Here is a 12,211-nt window from a genome sequence, read left to right as displayed (position 1 = left end):
AATAATAACTGGAAAAAAACATACATTTTGATTTCTAACATCTTTTCAAAGGAATCCTACTAACTGACCACACAAACATTTATTTCTGTTACTCTTTTACCCTTCAAATTTCAGTCACATGAAGTCTTCAAATTCAGGTTGCTTTGTAAAAAAGAAAAATTCTTGTTCAAGTGTTGAAAAATTTTAATATATTATGCTCAACTAGTGCACCATCTCTCTGTAATTTGAGGGATCTTGTGTTGGTGTGGAAGGGAAGGGGTAGTTCTGACAAGATGGTACTGAAACTTCTGGTCCTTCTCTTGGGTAGACCCATGATTTCCATCTGCAGGAAAAACTTCTGGTGATTTACTAAAAAATATTTGACCTTATTTTCTCCATATTTTCACTTTCTTTATTTTCTTCTTTCTTAACCTGCCCCATCTCACAATAAGAAGGGGCTGGTTAAGAGTTTTCTCCAAACCCTGTGAGGTCAATGAAAGAGCTATATCCACAAAGAAATAGCAGCAAATATATAGTAGCAAACAAGTCCGCAAGGGTGGATTTCCAGGACAATTTTTTTTCTTTATATTAGCTGTCCATTTGCAGTCTTACTGTAAGGACTTCAATTGGACAGTAGTAAGGATGTAAGGATGAAGCTTATGGTACTTTCATCAAGAAGTAAGTTTTTGTTTGTTTGTTTGTTCATTTTGTTTTGTTTTCTAGGGAAAAAAAATCTTCAGAAGTGTTTAGGCATTGGAACAGGTTGCCCAGGGAAGTGGTGGAGTCACTGTCCCTGGGGGTGTTTAAGGAAAGGTTAGATATGGTACTTAAGGACAAGGTTTAGTGGCTGATATTGGTGGTAGGTGGACAGCTGGACCAGGTGATCTTGGAGTTGTCCAGCCCTAATTATTCTATGATTCTTTGCATTGATTGTAGGGAAACACTTCGCAGGAAGTCGTTTATCATAGAATAACAAATGAATTGCAAGGTTATAAGGTAGCTTACCTTACCATATCTGCAAGATCATCATATCTTGAACTAAAAGTAAAGTCTCTAAACACTATTCACCAGACATTAAAGTTGAAAGCTGGAGTTAAGTTAAACCTTTACAAAAATATTTTACCACCAGGTTGCTAACTGAAAAGGCTGAAAACATGCAAAGGTAATTATCAGTGATGCAGAAGTTATTGCTAATATGATAATTTATTGTGTTCTTCTGACTGTCTCTTTACTTTTTGGTTCCAATAATAAGGTTATTTACAGAACTGTTCCAATATAATTAAATCTCTTATTATCTTTCAGCCAAGTGTAATTCACAGCCTGTTTTACCAACATCAACCCTGGCAAGCATGACAAGGGCTATGTAGTGGAAAATCTTTTCATGAGATAGGTGGAAGATCTCAGCTTTTTACATTCAATTATCTAATATTGTGATTATTTTAAGGAGACAGAGAGAGAGGTAGAAATAGAGATCACCATGTTATTGGAAGTGTTTGGATACACTGTTAATCAGCCAAGGACAAATACGCTCAGTAAAGTTTACCACGGGTGAAAAAAAGAGGCCAGAGATGAGGTAATGATTACCACTTAATCTTTGCTGTGGTTATTGTTTAGATCCTAGATATATGCATATTGCTGTTCTTTAAGGATGTATACATAAGATTTTATTACTTAAGCTTCAGAGAGAGACAAAGAGAAAAGGGCACATATTTAGGGAAACTGAATGAACAGCCTTAACATCACAATACGCCAGTATCAACTGACATCTTTTTCCTGTCTATGCAAACTGAAACCAACAGGTGTAATCTTTCTGCTAGTTGGTACTTGCAGCAGCAAACACAATGTTTAGTTTCACAATCCTGGCTCAAGAATACTCATACTTCATTATGAGAAATCAACAAAATAAAGCCTTTTCATTTTTTTTCCTAAGTGGTACTTCCCCTGTATTGAAGCACACTTGAGTATATTGGAAAGAGCTAGACTGAAAAGAAAGAACAGAAACAAAACAAACAGAAATTTACCCCCCATCCATTACCCCTTTAAAGCCCTAGTGTAGAATGGGTAGAGTGGGCAGCCCTAGTTATTCAAGAACAATTCTCCATGTACATGCTGGCCTGTTTTCCTAAATATGCCTTCAGTGTTATGCCTTCAGAGTCTTCAGACCTCTAGCTCTATAAATCATTTTCTTAAGTAGACCGGCCATACTTTTTTACCTGCTGAAAAAGAGTTTTATCACTGTTTATAATAGAGAATGAGAGAGACATTAAGCTTACTCAACTCCTTTTTCCTCCTCCTCCACCCCACTCAAGTCAATAAAATATGAGATAAAAAATAAGTTTTCTTCTTTGCTCATTGTCACTGGGCTCAAGCTGGAGATAGTCATGCCCATCCTACGTTTCTGTGCACACAGTAAAGATAATTTCATATGGGTTTCAGCCTAGCTGAGATTCTCCCTTCAGATGCCCTTATAGTTTCAGGGTACTGCACAGGGATTGTATTGCATGTCAAAAGGAAGCTCAAAGACTAAACTGTGAAACTAGTTTTGAAAACCCGACATTCCAAGTAATTTCTTTACAAGGTGAGTCTGTGAGCAGTTGTACATTTTAAAGAGCTTTTTTATGTAAGTGATTGCCATTACACTTAGAATATTTTAAAAATATACTTTGACATGAAGCAGGCACTGAATTATTTTTATCGAATCATAGAATTATAGAACGGTGTGGTTTGGAAGAGACCTTAAAGATCATCTAATTCCACCCCCCTTGCCATGCACAAGGACACCTCCCACCAGACCAGGTTGCTCAAAGCCCCATTCAACCTGGATTTGAACTCTACCACAGCTTCTCTGGGCAACCTGTGCCATTGTCTCACTACTCTCATTTTCCAATCATCTTCAGTTACATAAGAACTTTCAGTGATTTGGACCTTAGAGCTTGGACCAAGACTGATGGGAGGGAAGAAGTGCAGAAGGACAGAAGAAAGCTAAACATTCTCTTTCCACTATTGCCACACATCAACAAAATTAAATCGTGTTCAGAAAGGAGTGTATCTTTCAAGCATGTAAAGGGCAACTAGCAAAAAGCCACCTTTCTGTAAGGTCTCTGCACTAAGACAGGAAAGGATTATCATGAATCTTAAAATATTTATTTACAATTTATTTATTTCCAGAAAACCTTAAAACCAGTAAGATTTCCTAAAACAGTTGGTGGAGGGGAAGAAGATGGAGTAGGATATCAAGCCATCAAAATGATGTGTGGACAAGGAGAGGACTTAGCTTACCAGTGCAGCTAGTTCTGTAGCCAAAGGGAGAAAGATTGAGATAAAAGATCTTTTTCCTTGCTGGCCTGAGGCCCTGGAAGTATGCTAGGAATGCTGTTCTCCTTCCAGAGGAGCTGATTCAATTTCACTTGTGGCAGGTTAGTTCCCACTGTCATCACTCTCACAGTGACAGTTGCTATAGTGAGTGAGAAAGTGCCTCGCCTGTTTTTTCGTGCTAACACAAAAGGTTGCCTGTCTCCTTTGCAATTTGGCAGGAAACCCTTTAGTGCAGGATGATGTGTAGCTGTGCTCTTACTTGCTGCAGACCTTGCTGGAGCTTACCAGTGCATTCCTGGAGAGAGCAAGCAAGTACAAGTACTGCTGACTGGCCATTTTCCTTAGAGGAAACCTGCCGTAATATATGCACTTGACCCATGTGTTTTACCAGCTGTTCCTCCAGTGCTTTAGAGACTTCACAACTGTTATTTTAACTGTTGTTTTGTTTTGTTTTGTTTGATTGTTAAAAAAAAAAAAAAAAAAAAAAAAAAAGGAGAGAGAGAGAGAGAGAGAAAATATTCATTCATTTGAACGGAACAGAAAATGACTCCGCTGGTCACCACAGGTCTCCTTGCATGAAACTTGACCTGTGTTTAAGAAGTTAGTGGAAAAAAAATGTCCCTGGGATGCAGTTCAGTATAAGACTGCTGCTCTTCCTTGGGGTGTCAGCTACCAAAATGCATTTAGGAAATTGTTTTTACATAATTCAAATCAAAATCATACGGATTTTTAAAAGAGCTGCACGAAGTTTTCGCAGTACTATTTCAGACTAGCTAAAGATACAGGCTTCCTCTTTACCCTGAGATTAGATGCACACATCCATTTGGAGCCTACTCCAATAGATATAGTAAAAAAAAAAAAATATTTCATGTAAGTGGGTAGCGCTTTCCCTTTCAAAACAGAGTAATCTATCCATGCACAATATAGTATTTTAGAGACTGGGCCATCACCACCCACCAAGGAACCCTGTTTTCTATCCCCTCTTTAGACAAAGGAATTCAACTCTTTATTCTCCCACTACCAGAGTAATATAACCACCACAATATCATACGATGGTTGAGGTTGGTAGGGACCTCTGGAGGTCATCTGGTCCAACCTCTCTGCTCAGTTTGGACCACTTAGAGCAGGTTGTCCAGGAGACCAAGGTAAAGGTTTCCCATGGTGGAAATTCAGGAATTTTCTGGGGAAAACAAAACAAAATGACATTTACCTGTAACACAGTTGTCAAGGATTCCTGGAATGAAAATTTGATACTTCTTTTGCGAGTGGAAATGACAGAGTTGGCTATTGCTGCTTTTTCTAGGTGAGCCAATATACTGTTCTGCATGCTCTGAGAATGTCTCTGTATTTCAGAGAACTTAAGCCTAACAATATTTTATTTCTAGCCTCTGAAAAGACACGGGTGCAAGCCCTGAGTCAGATACTTAAACCTGATGTGATTGAAGCATTCCATATGAAGTGTAATTCCAAGGAAGTCAGATTTTTGTAGCTTGGAAATTAGCCTATGGGTTTGGGCAACAGCTAAACAAAGGGGTTATTATTCTTCATGAGGAGATGCTGGTTGAAAAGAGCTTGAAAGCCAATTTAACAATTTTTTTTTTATTATTATTATTTTTTCCAAATCAAGTCTTTCAAAGTCTGATGCATTTTGGAACACCCAACACAGGTGTTTCTGAAACTACTCTGCTTTTCTGGTTTTGTGTATATTATTTCAAAGAAGAAAAAAAAAAAAAAAATATATATATATATATATACACTTTAATATCTTCATTTTACAAATACCTGACCCAAAATGTAACAAAAGAATGACCTCATTCTTAAGGCATTGAAATGGAATTTAGGAATGACCTGAAGCAAATCATTTAATCCTACTATACTTTTTTTTCCATAGCAAAGGTCTCTTTTTCTTCCCCAGACATTTAAACAGTAATCTCTTCATGACACAGTTTGTTTTACTTTGTGCTGTTGAATTTCTATTACAGCAGAGAATTTTTCTATAACATATAAAGATATAAAAATAGAATTTAAACATAAATATGAATAAAACTTTATAATTTTGATTATCAGTTCTAGAGAAAATGATTTAGATTCTGGAAAAAAATTTCCTCTGAAAATATATTTTGGACATGCTTCTTTAGATATATAAATTGAATATTGCAGAGCAAAGCTTCATTTCCACACTTTTCATTTTCCTCTAGTTTTAAATGAACAATGAATAATCTGGAAGGATGATCTAATGTCATCCTCATTTGGTGACAGTTTATCATGGGCCATATTCCCTGAACACGTCATTATTGGAGATGCTATTATTACTGTGTTAGAAATTAAATTATCTCCAAGTAACTATACATATAAAATGGAATCAAAGGCCCCTTATCTTCAGCAGTATTTATGTTATAAATTATCTCAGAGACCCAAATTAGAATGTCAAAAGAATTTGGCAGTAGAAAACAAAGGAAGTGAATGAACCTCCCTTAGGACAAATCTGATAGCTCATACTTGCATATCAAATAGGCTCTGCTCTTACTATATAGCTATCAAACACCAGATCCTCAGCTGGTGTAAGTTATCTTTTCCCTACCAGTGGCAGGTTACACCAGTTGAAGATATGGCTCACTTGTAATTTATGGCAAGCTGCCATGCCTTAGAATATGCAGCACAAGGTAGTCATGCAGGGATTCGCACAGCGGTCATGATAGCTTTTATTAAAATGCAGCAGTTAGTGTTTTTGTGTTTTAAAACAAAATTCTGTTCTTTAGCTGAGATCAACAACATGTGAACAGACACTTTAGAAGAATCATATTTTAGCATAAAGTGTGAAAACAAAGTAAGTGAATAAGAGGGCAAGAAGGTCATGAAATATTTTCTTCTTTTGATTATTATTATTTCTGACTGTGCTGAAACAAATTCCAATGTATATCAGGTCTGCTGCCAGCATATCATCTAAGAAGAACTCACTGAATATTTTATTAGTAAAATCAAAACTCGAATCAAAGTTTTGTTATATAAATAACATTAAAACTGACAATTTTACTATTTCTACATTGTTTCATATTGAGTCAGCTGGAAATTATGTACAAAGTATGGTATTTGTGAAAGCAAACAGAGAATGAGTGAGGCATCCTGACATACATTTGCTGTGTATCGGCTATTATCAATAAGAACACAACATGCTGCAGAATAGGCAGGTCTCATAAATCTTGTTTTCCACACAAAAATGAGAAAAAATAAGGAAATGTTTCTGAAAGGTAGTAGCAAGAGCCATTGCATCTTATTCTGAGCAGTTATATTCTAACATTTTTTGCGTTAGTCATTCAACATAGTGGCCTGTGGTGGGTTATGATGTCTATGAGGTATGTGCCCAGCTCTGAACTCCAAGGTTAATATAGTCACATTAGATCCATATATATAAGCTAAATGAGTGTAAAGCTCCACACTGGGACTCACAACAGCCTGTGTGTTCGCTGCTAGAATATATCAGCCAGCCAGCAGAGATTGCAAAAGAGGGTATATACACCAGGGTATATCTGAATTCCACATCCTAGAGGTACCCACGCCCCTTCCTTGACTCTGAGGACTTTTCTAAAACTAAGATTTGGAACCTGTAACATGTTGATGATTATATTGATCTGAAGAAACAATGGGATGAGGCTTTTTGCAGAATAGTCCAAAGGTCAATATCTGTGCTACAAAAGTGGGACAAGCTTGAGAAGTGGGCCACATGAATCTAATGAGGTTCAAGAAATCCCAACGCAAGGTGCTGCACCTGGATCAGGGAAATCCAGGACAGGAGTGCAGACTGGGAGAAAAACTCATTGACAGCAGTGTTGTGGAGAGACACTTGAGTGTTCTGGTGGATGAAAGGCTCGACATGAGCCACCAGTGTGTGCTTGTAGCTCATAAGGCCAACTGCATCCTGGGCTACATTAAAAAGGGAGTGGCCAAGCAGGTCAAGGGAAATGATTGTCTCTCTCTACTCTTATGAGGCCCTGACTGGAGTTCTGCATTCAGGTCTGGAGCCCCCAGCATGGGAAGGATGTTGATCTGTTACAGCAGGTTCAGAGGAGGGCCACAAAGATGATCAAGGGGCTGGAGTACCCCTGTGGTGAAGAAAATCTGAGAGAGCTGGGGCTGTTCAGCCTACAGAAAAGAAGACTCCAGGGTGACCTCATTGCAAACTTTCAGTACTTGAAGGGGACTTATAAAAAAGATGGAGAGCAACTTTTTGCTCAATCAGATATTGACAGGATGAGGGGGAATGGCTTTAAACTAAAAGAGAGGAGATTAGATTAGGAGAGCAGATTAGAGGTTAGGAGGAAATTTTTCACTCAGATGGTGGTGAGGCACTGTAAAAAGTTGCCCAGAGAGGTTGTGGATGCCCTATCCCTGGAGGTGTTCAAGACCAGATTGGATGAGGCCCTGGGCAACCTGATCTAGTAGTGGGTGGTATCCCTGTCTATGGCAGCGTGGGGTGGAATTAGATGATCTTTGAGGTCCCTTCCAACCCAAGCCATTCTGTGATTCTATGACATCCATGTCCTCTTCAGCTTGAGTGGGTTTGAGCTTCTCACCAGGTGAGTACTGCCACCAGCTGGCTATGCTGTACCCTGAACAAAAGCTTCCTCCTGACCCCAAAATCGAAGTTGGGCTCTCTGTGTACCCTCTGTATTTTGTATACAGTACTGTGTACAGTGTATGAAAGGTTTATGAAATGAAGTTGTAGAAAAAGGTGCTGTCTTCAGGTCCCAAAATGAAGCACATTCTTCACCTCTCATTTTGGAATAAGAAGTCCTACTAAAATTTGTGATCCAGTAAGAGGATTTCATAAAACACCATTGTTCAAGGCAGTAGTATATAGAGCATAAGGAACAATTCTAGTTCCTCAAATTCAAAACAGATATATATGAAAGGTATATGTGAACTTATATTATATATGAACTTATATATATGAAAGGTATATATGAACTTTCTTTGGCTGATCTGGGAAAAAAAAAAAAAAAAAAAAAGGTGAGACTGTTGCTCTTCTAAACATGTAGATAAAATGAGTACCAGAAGGAAAGAGGGATTTCCTGTCAGCACAGGAACAAATGTATATAAACTGACTAGAAAAGGATATGCTGAAAAATGTGTTATTTTTTCAGAGGAGTGAGGTTCTGGAACAGCTGTCTAGATACAACAACCCCCAAAAAGCATAATAACAACAATTAAAGTAGTTTTTAAGGAGGCTGTGATCACTTCATAGAAAGATTAACAACTGTAGTTGCCTCAGTGAAACCCATGTTTTCTGTTACTGTGAATTTAGGAGGTGTTACTAAAATAACATCATAAATACCTTAAGGTAATTTGTGTAGTTAAGTAAATAGGTAGATATTAGTCCATGTATCTAAAACTGTTCATTAGCATCACAATGGTTACTCCTTATATTTATTTAAAAGGAAAGGTTTTCAATTTCCAACTATTAATCTTTCTTCACTGTCTGTATTAATTATTAATGTCTATGCTTTAATTCTTTTTTTTCCTTAAATGTGTTGGATGCCTGCTTAGTTTGCTCAAGGGACCCTAAAAGCTGGATTAAATAAATCAATTATTTTCAGCTAGAAAGCACGTTCCATAACAGATTGGTATTTTCCATGGATGGAGTACACAGAGCACAACTTGTAATGAAAAAGATACCAATGATCAGCAAGATACATCTAAATTTCTGCATGCTATACAAAACTGACATATTTCTTTCTGTCAGCAAATTGTATTATTTTAAAAATTATAGAACTTTTGGCCACAAGTTACTTTTGAGTTTAGAAAAAGCTGAACCTTTCTTCTGCACTCTGTTAGTGCCTCAAGACAGCTTCAGTAACAGCTTTGTGATAGTGGAAGTACAGAAGTAAAAGAAAATAATGACCCAAAGCCTGTGGTGGAAATATTGGATACACCTACTTAACAACACTTTTGTCTCAAAGTCATTGATTACCAGCAGAAACAATGTGGGAAGCACACAGAATGTGTGTAAATAGATGATAATACTTTCTTATAGTCAGAGCTTCTTGAAACTCTCGATCATATTTTGTTTCCAGCAACAAGCTTCTAGCTCCTTAGAATCATGTTACCATGTAAAATAAATGCAGTTAACTTTACTCATAAGCAGCCAGATCTTAAAACCTCACATTGTCTCATAAGATCATAGCCCTTAGCAATTAAATGAAATTTTTACTTGTACTAGAAACATCATTTAAGACTTTTGTGAGCTTCAGAAAGCTCAGAATGCAAGAAAATGCAAGAATTCCATTACTGGGTTAATTTTACTTTAAACTATAGTAAACTGCCCTCCATCTGAAGAAAGATATGATAATGGATAGTCATTTCCTCTCACTTATGGAAATGTACTGTATTTCAATTACAGCAAGAATGAGTGGGAATGGAGCTTGTCAGGACTGTAACGAGAAGGAAATTGTCAGATTCATAGGCTTTCTAAAAAATTGGCAACAATGAGCCACTGGTGAGCCTGACTTTTACTCCTATTTCATACATTTTGTATCCTTATAAAATATGGACACATTCATAAGCTAATCCTAAATTTATGGAAGAAAATAATTTGGGATGGTGTTCTAACTTCTCTCTATGTATTAAAATATTTGTACATTCTCAGAATGATTCACTGTCCAGCAGTGTGTCAGCATTCATCCTTCATATCATTAGTAAAAACATTTTCCACCAAAGAAAAGTAAAACAGAAATTTCATAAGAATATTATTGTCTCATTAGAGAATTTGATATGAACAAAGAAATGGAAATAATGAGCAAGTATTCCATACAGTATTTTTGAGTACTTCCTTAAGTGGTGTTTGAACTCTGATTTTCAACCAAAAGTCAACATATGTTTAGCAGAGACCCTGAGATGGAGTAGAAAAGCCAGATCAAGGGCTTCATGTTGTCCTCAAACCAGATTCCACAAATAATAAAACCTTACGCTACGTTTAATACAAATGAGCAATTTGACAAGGTTGTCTTCGTTGATCTTTTTACTGTCTATATTGTGTTCAAGTTTATTAGTGAATAAAAATACTACAGTGTGTAGAAAATATTTTTTATTTCATGGTAAAGATAGATTGCCTCCTGCAACTTTCAGAAGAAATGACTGAAATTTCCTAGGTCACAACAGGTAACTCTGCCCTTTAATCTCTTATAAGCATCAAATTCCACTCTTAAAACTCAGGATTTTTTGTCCCTGCTATTTCTAATAGAAGAACCAGTCTGATTTGACGATTTTAAAGTATTTCTTGCCTTTTGGTCAGCTCATATTCATTTTTTCTTGTGACAGCATTGCCCTTTAATTTAAATAGTTTCATTTCTTTCCTCACTTTCAGCATTTATCATTCTGTTGAATCAACAGTTATATTACCCTTTCTCTTCGTTCATTTTATTTAATGGAATAAACCAATTTTCTTCAATAACTATGTACCCTTCATGGAATCATTCCTGTAAGATTTTTGTAAGACCTGCTCATCTATCAGTGAGAGGTGGCATTTGATCATTAACCACAGAATAAAGCCAAAATTTTCTCTCAGAGAAAGATTTCTGGGTAGTCGTTTCAAACGTTTTCCAAGCATCAGGTTAGTGGCTAAATAATGAAGAAAAAGAAAAAGAAAAAGAAAAAAAAAAAAAAAAAAAAAAAAACACTGTATTTTCAAATGTTGTATTATTAAAATCTGAAGAGAGATTTGAGGATTGCCTGTGAGTGAAGAATTTATGAATTCTAATGGCTACCCCTAAAACACAATGATACATGGAGCAAGTTAAATAAGGTGTCTGCTGTTGAAATCCATTTTTTATGATGTTAACTGAATTCTTAGAATTGTCTCTTTTTAGTTGTTGTTAGTGTCTTATTGTTTTGCTTTGTTTTGGTGTTGACTCTGGTTTCTTTCAGAAGCAAACAACGTGTCTGTAGTTTATATGGAGTCTTCTATTCCTCATTACTCACACATCATTTCTAAAAGCAGTTTAGATTACTTCAAATATGACCTAACAGAGTAAATCTTAAGTCTGATAAGAAAACAAAGATGGGCACATCAGTATTTTATGTTTATATTTTAACCACCTAACTTACCATTACTTCATGTTCTATACTTTGAAAGGATTCTACCACTACAACAATCACTTTATGTTAAAAATTACTTAATGATTTAAGTCAATATCCACTATTAAAATAATGGATTATTCAAGAAATTAACAAATCTAAACCTACAAAAAAAATTTTATTTTTTTTTAACTCCCAATCACATCACAGTGGAATGTTGCTGTATAAATACCAGCTCCTTAGATATGGGAACAGAGTGGGAGAGTTTATGCAATGCCTCTATGGAAAGGAATCTGAAGACCGGTCAATAGGCCTGTCAAAATCAAAGGAGTTTCCAAATAGAGGGGCACACTGTGCATCCACAACTAGATGAGTGTCTGCTGCAGATCACCCAGTCATGGGAGTCTTTAACTTCTGCAGTATATTCTGGAAGGGCACCTCATGTTTGGTGGAAGAACTGTCTGGATCATTAGCTTGAAGAGCAGTATTTAAGTTCAAAGCCTAACAGATGGCCAGCTGTGTTCCCTATAAGCTGGTACTGAAGTCAACTTTCATCAAAACTTGGATAATGGACTGTCATAGAATTTGTAGATGACATCAAACTGAATGTTTGATGTGCTGGTGGGTAGGACTGTCATTCTGAGGGATCTTGGTTAAGTGCAGGAACAGGCTACAGAGAGCATAGAGATTCCCATTTTAAGGGTTTTTTAAAACATAAATGACTAGAGCCCCGAGCAACCTCTTCTATCTTTGAAGCTGACTTAGCTTTAAGAAGGAGGTTGGACTATGTGACCTTCTGAGCACCTTCCCAACTGAAACTATTTATTTTATGTTCATATTAGTAACT

The sequence above is a fragment of the Netta rufina genome (assembly GCF_964035555.1).
Source record: "Netta rufina genome assembly, chromosome: 3".
Classification (NCBI taxonomy): Eukaryota; Metazoa; Chordata; class Aves; order Anseriformes; family Anatidae; genus Netta; species Netta rufina.
This window is presented reverse-complemented; position numbering follows the sequence as displayed.